This window comes from Staurois parvus, unplaced genomic scaffold (assembly GCF_062004578.1).
Source record: "Staurois parvus isolate SC_StPar_1 unplaced genomic scaffold, SC_StPar_1.0 ptg001014l, whole genome shotgun sequence".
Taxonomy (NCBI): Eukaryota; Metazoa; Chordata; class Amphibia; order Anura; family Ranidae; genus Staurois; species Staurois parvus.
Window position 1 is genome coordinate 2,511,522 of NW_028318810.1, and position 23,248 is coordinate 2,534,769.

General features: G+C 43.1%; 1 protein-coding gene across 2 annotated transcripts in view; it reads left to right on the top strand.

Annotated features, from left to right (window-relative positions):
• Positions 1-342: 342 nt before the first annotated feature.
• Positions 343-23,248, top strand: part of S1PR2 (sphingosine-1-phosphate receptor 2) — a 108,341-nt gene continuing 85,435 nt past the window's right edge. For both annotated transcript variants that reach the window (XM_089657643.1, XM_089657642.1), the window contains exon 1: positions 343-1,227. The gene's annotated coding sequence lies outside the window, so the exon portion shown is untranslated. The remainder of the gene's footprint in view (positions 1,228-23,248) is intronic.

A 23,248-nucleotide genomic window follows, 5' to 3' on the forward strand; every position in this document is an offset into this window, starting at 1 on the left:
TGTGTGTGTTTTTGTATGCACTGTTTGCGCTTTTGCAAAAAAAATGTGCGATTTATTGTGATCAAAGTTATTTTCATGTATTGCCGTCGTTAGCGAACAGTGCAGTTTTGTGTTACCATATGGGTTTTTGCTACAGTTTGGTTGTTCATTTTTTATATATATAGGATAAAGGTTTCTTTTTAAGTGTTTTGCTGCCTTGCATGTACCATCCCACGTGCTTTGCTGTCAGGCGATATATGATGTCTGGAGAGGTAGGGGAGTCCCCACATGTTGGGACCTGTAGGTCCCCTTCGGTTGACAAACCACAGACAATATTTTCTGCTGAGAGCTCGTCCTGCCTACAACACACGGCCTCTGTACCTCCTAACCCTGTCACCTTGTGGTTGCGTTCAGCCTTTGCATGCTTCCAGATCTAAACACTCTGCAAGTTTTTGTTCCCTAAACTAAAAACCTCGGGAAACCTCAGAAGCGCAGATCCTAGCAAGAACAAGGAGGTCTGGGACCATCCCCCCATCATAGCAGCTGCCTTGAAATTGTAGTTTCCATAATTAGTTAGATAGCAAAGAATAGTGACTGTGTTTCTACAAAGAGGGGGAGGCAGAGAAAGGAGGAGGGGACAGACAGGGAGAGACTCACAAGGGGAGTGAGTACTGAATTCTCTTCTGTCCTCTTGTCTAAGTCAAAGCTGTTGACCAAAAAAGACACTTTTTCCTGATTCTACTGCTTCTTGCAATTTTTTTTTCTTTCTAAGTTTTTTCCCACTCCCTCATTTTAATAAGCGCAGCCACTCAACCCCCTCCTTCCCTTCTTCTCTCCCAGAAGAGTCCCAGAGCCAAAGAGGAAAACATCTGGATTTTGTTTTTCAAGAAGAAGAGGGGGAAGGAGTGAGAGAGCGAAAAAGAGAGCAGGAACCATGGGTGTAGTGAGCACACCCCAAAAACCCCCTACTTTGGCAGTTGTGAAGTGGGAGAGGAAAGGTTGATGGTTCTAAGATGCTGGCTTGGAGAACATCGTGGAACAGAATACAGAAGAAGAGGACCTGTCCAGATACAGTGTGGGCTACAGGTCTCTTCTCCAACTGGATCATGTGCTCAGGTTAAAACCAAAATTGGCAGGTTAATCTGGTTTGGAATTTACAAGTGCGAACTTTCCTTGGGCTTCGATCGTGTGTTGTGGATATCACTTTGCCCTATCAATCCGAACAAAGTCCGAAGAACATTTAACAAGGTAAAGAGACTGTAGTACTATAGTGGTTATGATTTAGTATATTAATATTATTATACAATGTTTATATAGCACCAATAGTTTGCTCTTGAATTCTGAGTGTGTCCGACATGTCCTACCAGTGATTCCAAATCTACTTTTAGTTGTCTTTGGATTTGCATTAGATTGTACTGGAAACCAGACAGTTTAAGATCCAATATGTCCTACCAGTGATTCCAAATCTACTTTTAGTTGTCTCTGGATTTGTAGTACATTGTACTGGAAACCAGATAGTTTAAGATCAAATATGTCCTACCGGTGATTACAAATCTGCTTTCAGGGTCTCTAGATTTTTCATATATTGTACTGGAAACCAGACAGTTTAAGATCCAATATGTCCAACTGGGGATTCCAAATCTACTTTTAGGGTCTATAGATGTGCAATACATTGTACTGCAAACCAGATCGTTTGGGATTCAATATGTCCTGCTGGTGATTCCATAATCTTTCTTTAGGGTCTCTACATATGCAATACATTGTACTGGAAACCAGATAGTTTAAAATCCAATATGTCCTACTGGGGATTCCAAATCTACTTTTAGGTATCTCTAAAATTTTCAATACATTGTACTGAAAACCATAAAGTTTGGGGTCCAAAAACAATTCCAAAACTGCCCTTGGAATTCCAGGGCAATGACAGATATAAGCTGACCATAAACATGCAGATACCTGACCAAGAACAACAGGCACAGAGGTGCCCCCAATCCTTGAAGGCTTTGTTCTCTGCCCAGATCTTACCAATTCTATTGACCGGTGTTAGCTGCACATGGTCAGTGAAATCTTTGTTACTTCACTGAAAATATGTTGGAAAATCTTTTTTTATTATGTCGCCTTTGATAATCGTAGTGCACCTCTACAAAACTCAAATGACAGAGGATGTGCCCAAAACAATGACAACTTTGATTTTTATCAGGGCTCTGTATGGCCACCCCAATACTTGGGTTTCCAACTAGCCAGTCCCAGGTTTTCTGCTCTGTAGGTTCTTCTCATAGTTGCATGGGCTACTTCTATTTAAATAATTGGTAAGCTAAAAACAAGCATAGCAGGTAGATTTTCTTATTTTAAAACTTAGATAGCATATATACACATTTAGCAGTAATACAACTACAAACTTTCAGAGTTCTTAAGATTCATGAAGTTTAATTGGCAAACATGCCCTGACTTAAGGTGGCATCATATAATTTGCAATGCAAAGCAACAAATGTCTCTATAAGCCTGTCCATAAACCACAAATACAATATATTACCACCTGCTAGTTATAATGTGGTAGGGTATGAGTCTACAAAGGATTTAGCCTAACAATCACTATACTAATGTAAACCTTAAAGACAATAGAAAGAGAAGTGTTCACATAGTACTTGCATTTATAGATAGAACTTCCAATTGCTTTGTGTATCTTAGGTTACTTCTCTAAAGAAAGAGCTGCCTGCGTGTTGTCACATTTAGATTTAGCTCTGTTTCTAAATTGGCTGCAGAACTGCTGATACCAGCATGGCTGTCAGTGTTTGCTGGAGTTGTCCAGCCACTTGCCTCCGGGGCTGTTGGGTAGTAAACACTATATAGTGATAGGCAGCATGCACATCGGTGGGCGGCACATGGGGGTGGCTGCACACACCTCTGACGTACCTGAAATATTAGAATTGACAGTGTTCTATAGAGTTTAGAAGAACTTTTAGCTGCCCTTGAATTTCCAGGGACAATACAGTTTTGTTTTGCTGGATTCATGTATTGCCTAACCACCCCATAACAACCGTGCAAGTTTCAAAATGATCTCCCGATCATGGCACTGATCTCCCGGTCTCTACAGAAGGGCTTCGGTGAATGACGTTACCAGGCTGACTCTGCCTGAACACTTAGTTGATGCACTAAGGCTGGGTTCACATATGTGCGGGTGGTGCCGCTGTGGATACGCACACAAATCTGTGCAGCCGCACCACCCGCAGAGAAATGCAGACCTGCGGGCGGGTGCCATTAGTTCTAATGGCACGCCGCCCGCACTGGAAATCGCAACCGTACTGGGAACCGAGATTCCCGTGCGAGCTGCGTTTTCAGAAGTGCAGGGACTTCTTCCCTGCGTGTGCCCGGGGCACGGGAGTCCATTAAAATGAATGGGCTCTCGTGCCTGCGCAAAACGTGGACCACAGGAACGTGGATATGTGAACGGGGGTTAAACTGGAGGGTGCTTCCAATCAGCTTCCAGGTTTTATTGTCAAAGCTTAACTGAACAATCTGAAGTCAGAAGCTGATTGGCTACCATGCGCAGCTGCAGCAGATTTTGCCCTCTCCAGTTTTAGTAAATCAACCCCTTAGTGATCATACACTGATATTTTTTTCGTTCAGCTCGCAGGCTTAAAATATAGAAGATTTCTCCCTCCATGCTAACAGCGCTTGAACGAATCTTCCCTGTTGGGCTATTGTATCCTGACAGCTGGCAGCAGCAACAGCTGTCAGAATACCCAGACAGCGGATGCATCTGATTGGATGCAGCCTTTCTTTAGGCAGACAACTTTCCACCCGGTTCCATTGATTCTTTAATCGAAGGATGTCTGGAGGGAGGGGGCTGACAATGCTGCGCACTAAGCAAATTTCATCCGGTTCATCAGGAATGGTAAAGCTTAAGGCTAGATTCACGCTTTTCTCTTGGAGTGCATTCTGTTAACACTGTTTTTCTTTTTCCAAAATGAATTGCTGGCAAAGCATCTCAGCGTCCCAGAAAAAGAGACATGCACTTTTTCTGGCAACACACCGCAATGCTCATTAGTGCATTGGAACGCAATGTGCAGCAATGCACGTCCATCAGGAAGGTGCATTGGGACACCATTCAAAATGAATGGCACCAACGCAAGTGACGTGCTTTGCCCCACGTTGCAGTAATGTGTGTTACTATGCACGTTCCCACATCTCAATAGTGTGAGCTGAGAAGAAAACTGGCTATAATAGATCGTAATTCAGCCAGGTCAGTAGGGACCAGCTGAATCTCAATCCATCTATGGCCATTCCTGTTTGAGAGAAGTTGATATAATGATCGACTCCTCTCAAACAGGACTATTGGTATCTTTTCTAATCAGTGTATTCTGACAGTGGAGGAATCCCCGCTGTCATAATACAATAGTGTAGCAGGGAGGACTCCTCCATCTCGCTTGTGCGGATGGGGGAATCCATTCTCCTTTTTTATTGAAAAAAACTGAGCCATCCATGGCCCCTTTGGTAGAACAACTTCAAGGATTCCAGGGAAAAGGTAGATATTTTTGAACTTATTATTCCCTATCACCACTACTTATGGATGTATCAGGGGCGGACTGACAACTCATGGGGCCCCCGGGCAATAGGGGATCATGGGGCCCCTGTGTCCTTGCCCAAACTCAAAAAAGCCTATGAAAAAGGTACCAGGGGCATCTCATGGGGCCCTCTACTGACCCTGGGCCCTCGGGCAGTGCCCGAGTTTCCAAATGGTCAGTCCGCCCCTGGGATGTATGTATGTAAAAGATGGATAGGTTGAGGCTAAAGTTCTGGTTTAGTGACTATCAGGAATTTTTATTGAAATAAAACCACTTTTGGTCTAATTTAATTGACGTGTCATGACAGTGAATGTAAATCCATGTTTGATCCAATATAACATTTTGTTCCCATTGAAAATTTTGCAGTAAGTACTCCATTGACCGTTGGGAATATCCCAATTTACATGGATTTTCCCAACAGCCACAGCTGTGAATATAGGATTGATCAGCACTGATGTGAGCATTCACAGATACCTGTACTGTAGATTTGTAATCAGGCAGAGGGAAGACACTGCACAGAGCACCGCCATAAGGAAGGTGTGTGCAGCTAGAAAAAGTGGGTACTATGCATGGATGGATATATGTGATATGACAGTAAGCTGAAGAGCATCCTATGTGTCTTTATGTTATGGACTATAGAAACTTTACTGGGTACGGAGATCTGCCCACACGTATGGCAACTTAACTGAGTGGTCAGACTTTTGATCCCATTTCGCAAAGACATAAAATGGTGGTTTCCATGAACCGCAAGGAAAAGGAATTGAAATAACTTTGATTAAACATGGCAGAAATTTCTGATCGCTTTCATTGAAATTGCAGTAGGTTTTTCACGGTTCAGTTGCATTTCAATTAGTTTTTTTTTAGTGTGCGCACTAGAAACTAACACCAGGCGCAAAAAAAGAAAGTGAGCTCAAAAAAAGTGACGCACACAAAAAATGCGCAGGATGTACACTTAGTCCTCCTCCAAAGAGAAAGAACTCTGGCCCCAATCCCCAGGATGCAAGAATCCTAATGGGGACTGTACTCATGGTCCACCTGGCCAGAATCAAGCAGATCCCATTCCTCAGGGAGGCAAGGCAAGGTCCACCCAAGTACTAGGTGGGGCTTCACAAAAGGGAGACCTCATGGATGAGGCAGAACCTGGTGACAGGGACACCTGCCCTCACCCCAGGACTTTCAGGGGAGTCCGAGAACCTACATCCTACTAATTGGAGGTGATTTAAAATGCATAGTGCTGTGCAAATAAGGCAAGAAAGGTATAAGGGGTAAGTGCTTTGGATTTCAGTTGCTTTGAATATCAGTTAGTTAGATGTTAGAATTTAGCCCATTGAAAGGTACATTTGATGGATACAAGCCCAGTTTTGACTTCACAATTTACAGAATTCTGGTGTTTTTTCAAACCAGTGGGTGGTAGATTGAATACAAAAGAATACTTTGTGATACAAAATAATACTTTCTTTCATATTTGCAATTAATGGTGGATTAAATATGAATGAACTTGCTGAAAATTTCCATTTAAATGGCCATCATACAACCCCAATTACACTATGCTTTGCAGTAATGCATGGGTGTTAAGGCATGCTGCATTAAGGCTGACTTTTCACTTTGAATGGGCTGACAGCTCACCGTAACACATGGAAAAACGGACAGTGCGCCGCAACACAAGGGCATTTTGGTGAGTTGCCTACATCCATTGGAGTGCCTTCCGGAATAAATGGCGCCCCACTGTGTAACGCCATAGCATGAATGATTTCTGAGACTTTCCCTGTCATACCCTGGGATATATTGAAGCAAGAATAAGATCACATGTTGGATCAAAGCAAGATGGGATAAAAATGAAAAGTAAAGAAAGACCATAATGAGATTTAATTATGTGAAAGCGGAAACTTGTTTCCTTGTTTAATGGTTACACAAACTACAAGAATATACTGCTAATCGCCTTTTTAATGTATCAAAATTGTATACTTGTGTAGTTACATGAAGCAAAGCGGGTTATTGAATGGAATGGTATTTCCTCCAGGTGCTCCAGTTCCCTCCCATAGTTCAAAAGCATACTAGTAGGTTAATCGGCTTCCCTTTAATTTGGCCGTAGTGTCTGTGAACTCCGATAGAAGCATAGGTGTGTGAGCGCCTCTGTGGGAGGAACTGATGTAAATGGGTCTCGACTAGCTGATGTATATTATGTTGATACTCTATACATTTAGAAAGTTAAAAAGAAAATAATCCATCAGTGCCATGTAAGAAATACTAAATCATAGCGATATGTGCAATAGAGAAAAAAGCGGTTAGAGGAAGCAATATGATGCTGAGACGTTATTGGGAAGGATGGTGTAATAGCAGGAGTTATATATGGACAGCTTTATGATGTAACAGGAGACATTAGAACATAGGCAGTATGAAGACATTCAATCTATTTTTCTATGTTTAGTACCTTTAGAGCACCAGTATAATGCACTAAACAAGGAACCATTCACCTCAGTCCATGTCGAGCTTACCATCCCTACAGTCTCATAAATATATTCCAGGGCCAATTTATGGGATGAAACCAAAGGAAAACCACACAAGAACCTGCAAACTCTAGCACTCTGAACATCTGAACCTATTGGATTTTTCCAGGGCCATGGATAAGGGGGTACCACCTGTCCTCCTGTAAAAAGCCCAGGCCAGCAGGGTGGCCCAGAAATCTGGGAAAATCGGATGTAGGCAGGGAGGGTGACCAGCATGGCAGAGGGGGGCAATTACTGGGATCGATCCCCTGTATAGCTCTCTCTGCAGCAACTGAAAGCTGTCTTTTTCTCCTCTACCTTTTGTTGGCTTTCAGCTGCTGCAGAGAGTCATACAGGGGATCAGTTCCAGTAATTTCCCCCCCACCCCAACCATTGCCCTCCCTGTGCACTATATGTATCCCCCTACTGCCCAGGACCCCCTGTGTGCCCCCATCCCTCAGTGCTGTCGGCTTCCCTCTTTTCCTACCCATGAGCAGCTGCAAGCAGAAAATAGGATCCTTCAGAATGGAGAGTGGGAGAACTGTCTGGTAAAATATGTCACATTTACATACAGTAGTTTGTTACTGTGCGTTACAGGCCCTGCAACACAGGTGCATTTGTAAGATGTGTTGGGCTGCCATTAGAATGTGCACCAATGTGCATAATGCACATTTTTGCATATTATTGTCCATTACCGCAGTGCAATACTGTAAGCCCAGCCAAAGGATTTTGATCATGTTGCCCTTTCTCCTCTTTTCTTGAGGATATTTCTTTTCAAATCTGCAAAAAAGGCCATTGTGGGGTGTGTGTGATACCCATTGTTTGGGTACACAGACCTTCTTGAATATGTAACACTTTAATCTGGGAATTCCTTGGGAACAAATAAGGCTATATACAGTATGGTCAGATGCAGTATTTTCTCAATACAGTAATTCTATGGACATTGTATGTATTAGTAATGGTTAATAGCAGGTTATGGTAAAAAGATTGATAATCTCATGTCTATGGAAGGGCGCCAACTCTGTCAGCCAGCTGTTGTCTACAGGAGCATTTCATTAAGAAGGTTAGTGAACCTGTACCAATCACTAGTATTCCTCCCTGAAATATGAGGCTCTTTCACAACCTGGCTACAACATCCCCCTCCATTCTCCATTGGCATAAACATGAATGTTCAGCCAAGTCAATGCACATGAGGGTGTGTGGATCCGGCATATTCATCTGACTGCCCTTGGACATCTTTACAGTTTTCTTTCAGGATACAATGACTATGTATGTACATTTAATTTGCAGACAGAAAATGAATTTGAAAACTCGATGCCATGGTCAGGAAGACAAAATGTATCCATTAATTATCTGAGAAACCACACCATTTTCAGCATAGCTGTTATGGATTGATATGTCCTTGATAATTAGCAATCTCTGCATACATTAGACATTATTCTGTACAAATACATCTGGTAGTTCCTTTCATACAGTCTCATCCATTTTCTTCAGGACAACCCTGACAACACTGAAATCTACAGTCTGCTTTACATATTATTCTGCACATTCTGTTGTTATTTCTAAGTGTGCTGTTTATCCTTTTCAGTAATCCCCATCCTGTTTCGCATACATGCTGTCCATATGATTCAGTGCATTGTGCTGTACATTATATGAAGCAGAGTCCACTCTACATCTTTATATAGCTTACTTCACTCTACATCGTATCCAACACAGCCCACCTACATCTTATCCAACACAGCCCACCCTACGTTGTATCCAATACAGCCCACCCTACATCTTATCCAACACAGCCCACCCTAGATCTTATACAACACAGTCCATTCTACATCTTATCCAACACAGCCCAGCCTACATTGTATCCAATACAGCCCACCCTACATCTTATCCAACACAGCCCACCCTAGATCTTATACAACACAGTCCATTCTACATCTTATCCAACACAGCCCAGCCTACATTGTATCCAATACAGCCCACCCTAGATCTTATACAACACAGTCCATTCTACATTTTATCCAACACAGCCCACCCTACATTGTATCCAATACAGCCCACCCTAAATCTTATCCAACACAGCCCACCCTAGATCTTATACAACACAGTCCATTCTACATCTTATCCAACACAGCCCAGCCTACATTGTATCCAATACAGCCCACCCTACATCTTATCCAACACAGCCCACCCTACGTTGTATCCAATACAGCCCACCCTACATCTTATCCAACACAGCCCACCCTACATCTTATCCAACACAGCCCACCCTACATTGTATCCAATACAGCCCACCCTACATCTTATCCAACACAGCCCACCCTACGTTGTATCCAATACAGCCCACCCTACGTCTTATCCAACACAGCCCACTCTACATCTTACTCAACACAGCCCACCCTACATCATATCCAACACAGTCCACAAACCCTACATCTTATACAACACAGTCCATTCTACATCTTATCCAACACAATCCACTCTACAACTTATCCAGCACAGTCCACTCTACATCTTATCCAACACAGTACATTCTATATCGTATCCAACACAGTCCATTCTACATCTTATCCAACACAGTCCAATCTACATCTTATCCAACACAGTCCAATCTACATCTTATCCAACACAGTCCATTCTACATCTTATCCAACACAGTTCAATCTACATCTTATCCAACACAATCCATTCTACATCTTATCCAACACAATCCATTCTACATCTTATCCAACGCAGTCCATTCTACAACTTATACAACATTGTCCACTCTACAACTTGTCCAACTGAAACAACTCAGTCCACTGTATAACTTATCCAACACCGTCCATTCTACAACATATTTAACACAGTCCACTCTACAACGTATACAACACAGTCCACTCTACATTTTATCCAACAAAGTCCACCCTACATCTTATCCAACACAGTCCACTCTACATCTTATCCAGCACAGTCCATTTTACATCATATCCAACACATTCCACTCTACATCATATCCAACACATTCCACTCTACATCATATCCAACACATTCCACTCTACATCATATCCAACACATTCCACTCTACATCCTATCCAACACAGTCCACTCCAGGGGCGGACTGACAACTCATGGGGCCATGGGGCCCCTGTGTCCTTGCCCAAACTCAAAAAAGCCTATGAAAAAGGTACCAAGGGCATCTCATGGGGCCCCCTACTGACCCCGGGCCCTTGGGCAGTGCCCGAGTTTCCATATGGTCAGTCCGCCCCTGGTCCACTCTACATCCTATAGAACACAGTCCACTCAAAAAATTATAGAACACAGTCCACTCTACATCCACTCTACATATTATACAAAACAGTCCATTCTACATCTTATCCAACACAGCCCACCCTACATCTTATCCAGCAAAGTCCACCCTACATCTTATCCAGCACACTCCACTCTACATCTTATCGAAAACAGTCCACTCCACTCCACATCTTATTCAACACAGTCCACTATCAATTTATACAACATAGTCCACTATACATCTAATATACTGACTGCACAATCAACTGCCCATGCTATTTAATGCAATCAACTCTCCATATCGCCATATTATTCAGCATAGTTTATTCTCCATCCCATTCTTCACAATCTTATTTACCCTGATTGGCTTTTCTTGATGTTCAGCAAAATCCACTCTTCCATCTATTCAGCACAATTCACTGACCATGTCATTCAACGTTGTTCACTCTGCATCTTATGCAGCACAGTCCAGTTTCCGGCTGACTTAGCACAGTCCATATTGCTATATTCCTGTGTCCATTCACTATTCACTCCAATGTCAATGCTACTTCTTTACAATTTCCAGTTTTTCCTTATAACATAGTGTTATTTATCCATTTTATTAACCTATCCATCCTAATTAGTTCAACTCCCAATCCACTGTCCATCTTATGTACTACTGTTTTGTGCCCATCCTATCCACTCCAATGTCTAATCCACTGTCCATTTTATGTGCTACAGTCTTGCATCCATCCTTACTATTCTCCAGTCCATACTACTTATGCACATTTTCCCAACTTTCCCCTATAAGATACTGTCACAATACAGTCCACTGTCCATTTTATCTTCTCCTAAATTTGATTTCTGCCTATGGCTTCTGGGTCTTTCCAGTCTAGAAAAAAGGGCCTTCCTTCCCTCCCAGACTGCTTATTCTTAAACCCCTGATGAAAAGCGTTTAGCCTTCCAACCCACAAGTCAGCCATTTCACCCTTTTACCTACCCCCCAGACTGTTCGTCTGGCCCCAGTACAGCTGTATTTTAGCATTAGGGTTAAAGAAAGATGTGACATTGCAGCCCACATGTTTCATCTCCTGTGCCTGCATAACTTTTCAGACCAGATGTTTGCTATCAGAGGAGGCACAGAGGTTCTGAGTCCTTTCTCACAAACTTCTAGCTGCAGGCTTAACCCTTTCTGCTTGTATTCCCTATATACCATGTAGCACTACTGTAGAGCTTTTGGACCTTGGAAATCACTGAAAATAAATGATCCAGAGAAAAATCTATTTACAAATTACTTTTAAAAGTCTTACATCAATTCTATGTGAGGTTTACATTCAGTTTTAAGTACCCATGGCCATATTTCTCAATAGCCAATAAAGCCCATGGTCTAGGTTCACAAAGCTACCAAGGGAGACACACACAACCATCTACATGTCATGTTGATTGCTATTAAAGTGGAACTAGACTCCGATATACTTACCTACATTTCAGTGCAATGTCTTTGAGCTACCTCAAGGCTGACGCCATCTTCCTCTGGCCTTTTGCTAGGTTGGAAATCTTCAGCTGTCCTTACTGGGGTGGCATAATTCCTGCACAGTGTATACTCTAAAGCTGGGTACACACTATAGGAAAATTGGAAGACAAATTCCATATGAGGACCGACCGGTCGATTATCTGATTATTAGTATAGTGCTTTCGACAGCTGATTTTGCCTGTTTGGACATAAAAAAAATAAATGTGCAAGCTAGAAAAATTTTATTGTACATGAAAACAATGTCTGATTTTCGCTCAATGTGTACAGTAATTGTACGGAAATAATCTAATAGAGAAGAATGTGCATGATGTCCCTGCACTGTTTCTACACATCTGTTGCTTTTCTATGAATAGTGTACTCTGTATTTACAGTCTATCACCCCGGAGGTCTAAGTCATTTCTCTTCTTCATTGGTCCGAAGTGTATCGATGCTGATTAGGAACTGGCTAGCCAATTGATTTGGGTAGACAGTGGTCAGAAAAAAATGTCTGTCAGGGTACGGTATATATATCCAGCCCTTTATACACCTTAAAGTAGTACCCAACCCATCTGTAAAAATTCAGTGTTGAGTGGGATTAAGAATGTACATTGTGTACTTTTACTTACTGCATTTGGTCACTCGGTTCCTCGGGAACAGGCAAACTGTTGCCTAGTTTATAGCATTGTTGGCTACCTCCCATCCAACATCCCTCGAAAAATTGAAGGAGCTGGGCAGAAAATTGTCAGCTGAAAAGTGGCTGCCTCAGCCAGGTTCAAAAACCACACATATCTTACTTCTGTTAATGTAATTCCCAACAGTCTGTCCCCACTTTGTCCCACCGTTTTTACTTTGAGAGTGACATGCAGCCTGCCCAAGAGGCCTGCTGAAAAGATACAACTAGAAAGGTAAAAAAAAAAAAATATATATATATATATATATATATATATATATAAAACAAATTTTTAGGCATGCTGTGTGAATGGGAACACACATCAAATATGTAGGTTTTCTCAAAGTTGAGAGCAAAAGTGAAACTACGCTTTTTTTTTTTCAAGTAAGCCTACAATCCTAACCACTTCTTATCTGTGAGTGGTTTTCAGTAAAAATCTGTCTTGTCTTTGCATAATTTGTCATAGACCTTTACAAAACGGTCTCAGTTGGCTGCCTAGGACTGCAGGCACAGGGGCCACAAATACACAAAATATTGTTGCATATACTTTGTTAAATGAGAGGCAGCCTGATTTTCAATAGAGGCATTACTAATTTTGTTGCTAATTTCATTATTAAGACCCAATTCATACTTGTGCAATTTAACATGCGTTTTCCGACAAAGCCATGCCACACCCCATCAACAAAGCCATGTGATCACCATTTCTTTGCTGGCCTGGTGGTCACATGGCCTTTTTTGATAAACAAAGCCATGTGTCTGCTGCAGTACGGTAGAGCCTGCCAATTTGGTCAAGGTTATGGGTGCTGCCTGGCTAGGTATAACGATAGGTTAGCTCTTCTGAGGTCTGTAAATTACATTGAAGGGTAAAGGAAAATAATAAGAGTCAATATATTTATAAATATAATCAAGCTTTGGGGCCCCACCACTGTGTGACATGGCTCTGTCGATCAACAAAGGTATGTCACACGCAATAACAAAAGCTGTGTAATAACCATGTCTTCACTGGTTAGGTGTTGCTAAACAAAGTTATGTGATCAAGCACAACAGTCCACTGCCGGATTATTTGTAATCTAGCTGTTCTGAGGTCTGTAGCAAAGTCTGTAAATTACATTGAAGGGTAAAGGAAGGTAATTATGGTCAATATATGTATAAGTATAATCTTGCTTTAAGGTCCTGTTTCTGTGTGACATGGCTCTGTTGATCAATAAAGCCATCAAACGCCCATTAACAAAGCCATGTAATCACCATGTCTTTGTTGGCCTGGTGATCACATGGCTTTGTTGCTAAATGAAGCCATGTGATCACACATAATAGTCTGTTACAGTACTATACCTAAGCATTACCCATAACTTAGATGATCTGAGGTCAGTAGTGAGGCCTGTATATTGATTTGGATGGTAAAGGAAAATTATAATAGTCAATAGTTATAATTATGCTTTGACTCTCCAGCATCTGCCAAAAACTGAACTTGACTGAACTGACCCTTTAACCAGAATTTTACAAAAGAAATATAGTGTGGCTAACGTAAGCCAGTAAGACACAAACGACGCCTGTTCTCAGCTGACCCCCATTTATCATTCAGCTCAATGAAGAACAGATTACTGGCTGAATGGCGGATATTAGGGTGGAAGTGGAGCAGGTTTGGCACAAATGTGAATACACTACATCATCACCGGCCACTAATTTCCTCCTGTTTCCCATATTGGCAACACTTGATTCACTTAAGAACGCCTTATTTATACTTTGATTAGTATCATTTCAGAGGGATGTGACTAAGGGAGGAAAACAAATGTGTTCTATGGCTGGAAGAGATTTATACACAGCTGTCATGGAGTCTGTCATACACCCTGCTAATATTTCATGTCTAGAACACAATGCGTATTCTGGCTAGAAAACATTGAAATTCGTTATGCTTGCAATCACTTCAAAATCTTAAAGGGGAACTCTCGTTTAAAAAAAAAATTCAGTCATAATGGTAGTGCATGCTTTTCTTTTTTCTGTCAGTTCTTGGTGCTGCCAGTGTCACCTACTGCTTTATAGCTGGCACAACCTCTGGTAACAAAAACCTTAATTTAAATATATTCCTCATGTGACAGGCCCTACCACGGTGTGCGTATAGACAGAAGACACATAAGGTTCTCAAAGATACAGCTTGAGAGGCTCCGGAGTGTTGTGTCTGAGCAGAGAAGACTTGGTTTTCAGTTTGGGATTGGGATCTGGAGTCCAAAGAGTTTGGATGGGGCAAAGTCTTCCATCCTGTGTCCAAGTCTTACTGGAGACCTGCAGGCTGTATGAGTGTGCAGGGGTGCACACTTGTTATAAGGAAGGGTGTGGCCTTACTGAAGGCTTCCTTCAGGAGACAGGCATGTGCTACATCCAAGAGACAGGCGTCACTCTCATCAGGGGACAGGTGTGGTCTCCCGTTAGTAGAGGTGCTCTACTCAAGCGATAGCACTCTATGCTAGAGGAGAGATTCCTTACCCACAGGACTGAGAGAGTCAAGGAAGCTACGCGAGTCCAGGGACTGAAAAACCCAGGACAACTAGGTCCTGGGGACTTTGGGAATTTTGCTCTGGAGCACTGTCTCTGAGCAGAGGAGACTAGGTTCTCAGTTTGGGATTGGGATTGGGAGTCCAAAGGCTTCAAAGAGTCTTGGGTTGGACAAAGTCTTTAATGCTCTTGCTTACTACTCCAGGAGTCGGGTGTTACTTCCATCAGGGGACAAGTGTGGGCTCCCGTTAGGTGAGGTGCTCCACTCAAGAGACAGCACTCCATGCTGGAGGAGAGATTCCTTACCTACAGGACTGAGAGGGTCAAGGTGGCTAAGCAAGTCCAGGACACTGAAAAAGTCGGGACAACTAGACGAGTCCAGGGGACTGTGGGAATGTGGAGGTCTCAAAGAAGTGAGAGTGCTTGGGGTGGCAGGAGCAGGGGCGGACTGACCATTTGGAAACTCGTGCACTGCCCGAGGGCCCGGGGTCAATAGGGGGCCCCATGAGATGCCCCTGGTACCTTTTTTATAGGCTTTTTTGAGTTTGGGCAAGGAGACAGGGGTCCCATGATCCCCTATTGCCCGGGGGCCCCATGAGTTGTCAGTCCGCCCCTGCCTAGAAGCTGTCCTCTTGGCAGTAGCGTTTTTGCAGAAAAAAACGCCTGGTGCTTGTAAAAGTATCTAACGCTTTTACAGGAGTTTAGGCGCGTTTACCAGCGTCAAGCACTTGGCCGTTAATTCATTTCATTGGCCAGAATGGTAATTTATTCTGACCATTGAAATTAATTAACACTCAAGCGCTAAACACGCTTAGTGTTTGACGCATTTAGACACGTTTAGCTGCTCCTGGACGTACTGGCACTGCAAAAACGCTACTGCCAAGAGGACAGCTTCTAGGCAGGGGCGGACTGACAACTCATGGGGCCCCCGGGCAATAGGGGATCATGGGACCCCTGTCTCCTTGCCCAAACTCAAAAAAGCCTATAAAAAAGGTACCAGGGGCATCTCATGGGGCCCCCTATTGACCCCGGGCCCTCGGGCAGTGCACGAGTTTCCAAATGGTCAGTCCGCCCCTGCTCCTGCCACCCCAAGCACTCTCACTTCTTTGAGACCTCCACATTCCCACAGTCCCCTGGACTCGTCTAGTTGTCCCAACTTTTTCAGTGTCCTGGACTTGCTTAGCCACCTTGACCCTCTCAGTCCTGTAGGTAAGGAATCTCTCCTCCAGCATGGAGTGCTGTCTCTTAAGTGGAGCACCTCACCTAACGGGATGGAAGTAACACCCGACTCCTGGAGTAGTAAGCAAGAGCATTAAAGACTTTGTCCAACCCAAGACTCTTTGAAGCCTTTGGACTCCCGATCCCAATCCCAAACTGAGAACCTAGTCTTCTCTGCTCAGAGACAGTGCTCCAGAGCAAAATTCCCACAGTCCCCAGGACCTAGTTGTCCTGGGCTTTTCAGTCCCTGGACTCGCGTAGCTGCCTTGACCTTCTCAGTCCTGTGGGTAAGGAATCTCTCCTCTAGCATAGACTGCTATCTCTTGAGTAGAGCACCTCTCCTAATGCTGCTGCCAGGAGGACAGCTTCTAGGCAGGGGCGGACTGACAACTCATGGGGCCCCCAGGCAATAGGGGATCATGGGACCCCTGTGTCCTTGCCCAAACTCAAAAAAGCCTATAAAAAAGGTACCAGGGGCATCTCATGGGGCCCGCTACTAACCCCGGGCCCTCGGGCCCTCGGGCAGTGCCTGAGTTTCCAAATGGTCAGTCCGCCCCTGCTTCTAGGAGAGGTTTTTTTTAACGTCCTGTGTGCATGAGGCCTAAGAGTTCGCTATAATAACAAATATTTGGCCTCACAGAACTGGGCTTTTTTCTGTGGGGCAGCATATTTGTGTACTTGTCTTTCTGCAGAGAGCGCAACGCACAGCGCACTCCCAGCACAAAGAGCGGGGTGTCACTGAGAGCCCCGGGTCCTGTTCTAATGATCGGGACCCGGGACTCCCGATTCCGGGTCACATGATCGCTGTGATAGCCTCTGATTGGCTATTACAGTGATCAGTCACTGTACAGCCCAGCCCCCTTGTGGTTTTTTTTTTTCTCTCTATGAATGGATGAAAGAGATACATTGTATATCTAACTCCTGGCATAAAGGGGAAAAAAATGTTTGTTAAAAAAAAAAAAAAAAAAATCAATAAATATTAAAAAATTAAAGAAAATAAGAAAGAAAAAATACCTAGCTCAAGGTTTGATCTAGTTCAGTGACAGGGTAAGTGTTTGGGTCAAGGTCAGGGTCAAAGTCAGGATTTTTAAAACAATTTGGCATCAGTATCAGTGTGTTTTAGGTAAAAAAAACAAAACTCACACTATTGTTTCTGGGCTGTACTACGGGTACAAACAACAACTAACATACACATATATGGTATCGCTGCGACCGTCAAGAGCTGGAAAATTTGTTTTGGGTTGTTTTTTGGTGGTAGGTTATGGCAGTAACAAGAAACACACAGCTAAATAGAAAAAAATGATTTTTTTTTTTACTATTTTGGGACAGTTTTCCTTTGATAATAAAAAAAAATCAGGAGATATCCATTACCATTTATCATCAAACAAAAGCCCAATTTGTCCTGAAAAAATCAAGGTATAATTCACCTGGATATACAAAGTAGTTGTGATGATATGTATAACAACACAATTGGATGAAGCGCTCAGTATGAAAATAAATCTACACTAAAATACCCATTAAAATAGTAAATAATCAATAATAAAAATACAATATATAAGGCCAATGATAATAATGATATGTACGGTTTCACTATCACGTCAATGTTACAAATGTGTGCTTAGGCATTTAGCTTTGTTTTACCCTTAGGCGTGAAGGGGTTAATATTGTTTCAAATGGTAATCTGCAGCTTTAAAAAAAACAAAAAAAAACCCTAGTGATCCTGCCATGAGGATCATATTCAGGTTTTTCCTGTTATAGGATGACAATACTGTGTTCTTGTCTCCCAGTTGTGCCCCTGCATAGTCACTGTTTCACATTTATTTATTTCAGGTACTTATAGTTTACGCAGCACTTTACATATATATTGTACATTCACATCAGTCCCTAATCCTCATGGGGTGTACAGTCTAAGGTCCCTAACTCACATTCATACATACACATACTAGGGACAATTTAGTTAGGAGCCAATTAACCTACCAGCATGTCTTTGGAGTGTGGGAGTAAATCCACACAGTCACAGGGAGAACATGCAAACTCCAGGCAGGTGGTGCCGTGGTTGGGATTCGAACCAGCGACCCTAGTACTGCCAGGCTTTTACATGGCTTCCAATAGGGACTACCAGGGCCAGGACAAGGGGTGGGCAGAAGGGACAGCTGCCCTGGGTGCAGTGGTTTATTAGAGGGATGGGGGCACCCTGTGCTGATTTCCTTCTGTTACAAGGATGACAGGAGTAGTGACAGCGGCATCGCTACTCCTGTCAGCCTAGTGCTGGCAGCAGCGAGGAGAGAACCAGGAGGAGGTGCAGGCTGAGCACCCACTATGTGAATACCATAAGCTTGCACATCATGGATGGGGGGGGGGGGGGTCATAATTTGGCATCTTTGCCTTGGGTGCTGGATGACCTTGTCCCAGCACTGGGGACTACAAGTGGCCATTTCACCACACATTACGCAGGCATGGTCCACTGCTGTCACTGTCATTGCTAGGTGGTTGTAGACAGGAAGTGGCTGCAAAGAGGCTGTACAAGATCAGCAGCACTGAGATGCAAATGAAGGATGAAAAAAAAATGAAAACCAAATTGTAATTGTTTATGGTGCACAGAGCTTTAGATAATGAAATGTCATTTGCTTAGAGTTTACTTCTACTTTAATACAAGTGTGATTCTTGGTGCAGCCCTGTCATCTCCTCTTTACATGTGCCTGAACTCTGCATGCTGCGTGAACATCTCTCCCACACTCCCTGCCATAAGAACACTCAACCATGACCTTTAATTAAAGAGGACCTGTCAGTCAACTGTACACAGCTGCATGAATAAATTGCTGATATGTCACAATAACAGCGTCAGTGTCATTTTTTAAAAAAAACTTTCCTAGTTACATTAAGGCTCCATGTACACGGGACACTTCTGAACGATGAAACTGACTGCTGGAAACCGTAGGTTAAAAAAACATCTATTTAACCGCGATTGCATACCGCATTTATGAGCGTTTGCGTTTAGAAGCCTTTTTTTTTAAAGATAACCTCAGCAGACCTTTCCAAATGCCCAGAATGCACTGAAAAACAGTAAAAATTTACTATTTCAGACATTTTGAGAGAGATAAAGAGAACAGAAGCAGAGAGAGCAGTATGTGTTGAGATTAGCTGTTTTTTTTGTGGTGTTTGGATGTGTTCCGGCTCATTTCTGTGCAGAAATGATTGCAGCAGTGTCTAACATATTTTCTTTCAACCTCAAAGTATGGTGTACCGGGTCCATTTGAGTACCGGGAACGTTTTGCATGCATTTTTCATGATGAAAAAAGGCTCAGCATCTGAAAATGGAAAATTCTTCCAAACGCATATAAACGCGGTTAGCCACTTTTACATGCGTTAACGCTTTTGAAATGCTGATAAAATCGACGTCTGAACGCAAGTTTGTTGCGTTAAAAAAAAACGACTGTAAACTCAACTGCCTGTAAACGACTCTGTGTACATGGACACATAGGAAAACATTAGGGAGAGTTCAGGGACTGCTGGAAAAAAAACGCAGAAAAGCTCCTGAACGTCAGTTTATCAGCTGCAGTGTCCATGAAGCCTAAAACATGGTCCTTAAAAAAAAAAATCATTCACCTAAACAGCCATCAGATTACTGCAATCAGCATTGGACAGTATGCACTTTGAGCCCAATAAAGTTTTCTCAAGTGCTCTGAAAAAGGGGAATTAGGCATTTCCTTTTTTCATTGGTCACATTGATATGCAAGCTGAAAGTAAACTTTTGTAGTGGTTAGAATGCTGACAGCGGGTGTTTTTGTCTGATGGAGAGACACACTGCCGAAATGCTGAGTTTCTGCTTTATTCTGCTCTACATGCATCGGCGAGGCTTGCCTTAAGCCCGGGTTCACACTGATGTGGTGTGGAATTCACAGTGTTTTCAGTGCGAATTCCGCACCGCATCAGAATCGCACCCCGTTCATGCGAACCGCTGCGGGTGTGTATGTTAACAACCCCCCTGAAATCAGTCCACAAAACGCGATGTTCAGAATTGGATCGCATAGGTGTGAATACCCATGCGATCCGATTCTAGTGCGGACCCAAAAAAGGGTCCTGCACCTTTTTGGTGCGATGCGAAAAGAGCCATACAAAATGTACGGCTCCAATCGCACCGCACACATATCGCATGTGATTTGTACAGGAATGCGATGCGGTTCCTGTGCGAATCACATGCGATGTACTGCACCGCATATATGTGAACCCGGGCTAACAATAGATCATTGTAACACACCATGTCTCAGGAAACTGGCAAAATGAAGGAAACACACAAAGACAGTATCTAAATAGAGAGCTGATCTGAGAAGAGTCACTAAGATCTTCTGAGTCTGCAATGCTGGAGGAAGGGGTGACATCATTCATTCTCCAGTGAACTGATAGAAGAGACAGAATGCTGGGTGCCTGGTTCAGCAGGGTGTCTCAGTAGGGTATATCCTCTGGCTTTTGGGCTTCTATGTAGGCAGCCCTCTAATATGCAGGGGTAAGATAACCGTACATGCAAAGATTTCTCCCTATTCTAATAGATACTTCTATACACACTAAGACTCCATTATTATTATACAGTATTTTTATAGCGCCAACAGTTTGCTCAGCGCTGTACATTACAATGGGAGACAGTACACGAGACAGTACAGTAACAATACAATGCGATACACGAGGGGTTCGAGGGCCCTGCTCCTTGGAGCTTACAATCTAGGAGGGAGGGGATAGTGGTACGGGAGGAAATAGCTGTGGGGGATGGAGTGGTAGGAAGAGTGGAGGAGATCGGCAATTAGGTGAGGGTGGGGTAGGCTTCCCTGAAGAGGTGGGTTTTCAGAGTGCGCCTAAAGGTGAGCAGGGTAGGTTACAGTCTGATAGATTGGGGTAGTGAGTTCGAGAGGACGGGGGAAGCTCTGGAGAAGTCCTGGAGATGGACATGGGAGGAGGAGACCAGGGAATTAGAGAGTAGGAGGTCTTGTGAGGAGTGGAGAGTATGTTTAGGGTGGTATTTGGATATTAGGTCGGTGATGTAGTTTGGGGCAGTGTTATGAACAGCTTTGTACGTCAGTGTTAGCAATTTGAATTTTATGCGGCAATTGGAAGCCAGTGGAGGGATTGGCAGAGGGGGGTGATGGATACGGAGCGGTTAGTAAGGTGGATGAGTCTGGCCGCAGAATTCAGAATAGACTGAATCGGGGATAGCCTGTGATGAGGTAAGCCGGTGAGGAGGGAGTTACAGTAGTCAAATCGAGATATAATAAGGGAGTGAATGAGACTCCATGCACACTAGCAGTTTTTTTTAAGCTCCTAGAAGCTATTATCAGCATATTTTTTCTGCTCCTAGGAGCTAAATAATGTTCTCCTATGTGTCCATGCACACTACTTTTTTAGCTTCAGCGTCTAGGAGCAGATAAAAAATGTTTATGTAGAGTTTTTTGGAGCGTTTTGCCTCTACATATACTGTAAAAACGCTAATAAAATGCTAACCCTCCTCAACGCAACTAAAAACTGCTATTACCAGCGTTTTTTATCCGGTGTTTTTTGAGCTAAAAAAAAAAACTAGTGTGCATGGAGCCTAATGTGTTCATGCACACTGTTAGGCTAGTAGCATTTTTCAAGCTTCAGCATTTAGGAGCAGAAAAAAAATGTTTTTTGTAGAGTTTTTGGGAGCGTTTTTGCAGCAGAAAAAAAATGCTGAACTCTCCTGAATGCTTCTAAATGCTGCTAAACGCTACTAAAATGCTCCTAACAGCTTTTTTCTAGCTTTTGTTTACTACATCTACTATAAAAATGCTAATAAAACACTAACGCTCCTAAATGCTGCTTAAGTGTTACTAAAAAACGCTATTATCAGCATTTGAGGAAGGAGCAAGTCCCGGAAACATGTTATCATGATGACCGGCTTCACTCCTTTGGCTTGACATGGTTTGAGTGCTCCCCTAGGCTTCCAGTTTGCCCTCACCAGCCCTTGTCCGGATGGTCTCTCACCAGGTGTATGACACAACAACCGGATCTGGGACACATGACTTCCGGCGGATGCGCCATCTCAGTGATCCCAGCGGCTGCCATCTATACACCCTTCCCACTGTCCTGAGGCTTCTAGGCTGAGCAATTTACTGTTGGGTCCAGGATTATGTGTCATCCTCCATCTTCTGGGAATAGGTGTTTCTCCTCTCCACTGGCTTGGTGATGTATCAATCTGGGCACTCCCACTTGTGCTGCTTTTTAACCCAACATTAACCTCCCTAGCGGTATTCCCGAGTGTAGCTCGGGGTAAAATGTCAGTGCCAAAAGCGGTAACCCCGAGCTACACTCGGGCTTACCATGAGGCGCTGCATAGGGAGTCCCTGCAGCACTTACCTTGTCCTTCGCTCCCGCAATGTGTCCCCTGCAGCGTCCCCAGCCATCTCCTCCGGCTGATGCCGGCATCCGGCTTCTGTGTTCCGGTCCCTGTGACGTCGGGACGTACGGGCGCTGCCGGCGGCGGGAAATTTGAACATTTTAAAAAAATGTCTTTTTTTTTCAAAACGAATTTTACATAGTAAAACATTGCTGTTTCAAAGCATTTCACATACATTTTGTCCCGAGTGCTTTGTCCTGTCCCCTGTCTGTATTTTGACTGTTCTTTCTGCCTGGAAACTTAGAAAAGTCCATGGCGTCCAAAAAGCGTCCCTTTAGGTCAAAAGCGGGTTTAGATCAGCTAAAGAACAGCGATAGTAAATCAGAACCACTTGCAGAATTGAGTGATAATGATTCGTGGAGAAATTCGTCATCAGACACTGAAAACGATTATGCGACTTTGCTCAGCGATGTACGAACTTGGCGCTCTATTTCAAATTTCAGTGTTTTTGGTTTGATTATATTATTGAATTAAGTGTATTATTATTATATTATTATTTTTTATGATTATTTATTAAATTATAATTTATGATTTCGTGTTTCAAATTTTATCATACCCGGGATGTTTAACCACTTCCTGTCCGGACACTTTTACCCCCTTCCTGTCCAGGGCAATTTTTAGCTTTCAGCGCTATCACACTTTGAATGACAATTGCGCGGTCATGCAACACTGTACCCATAT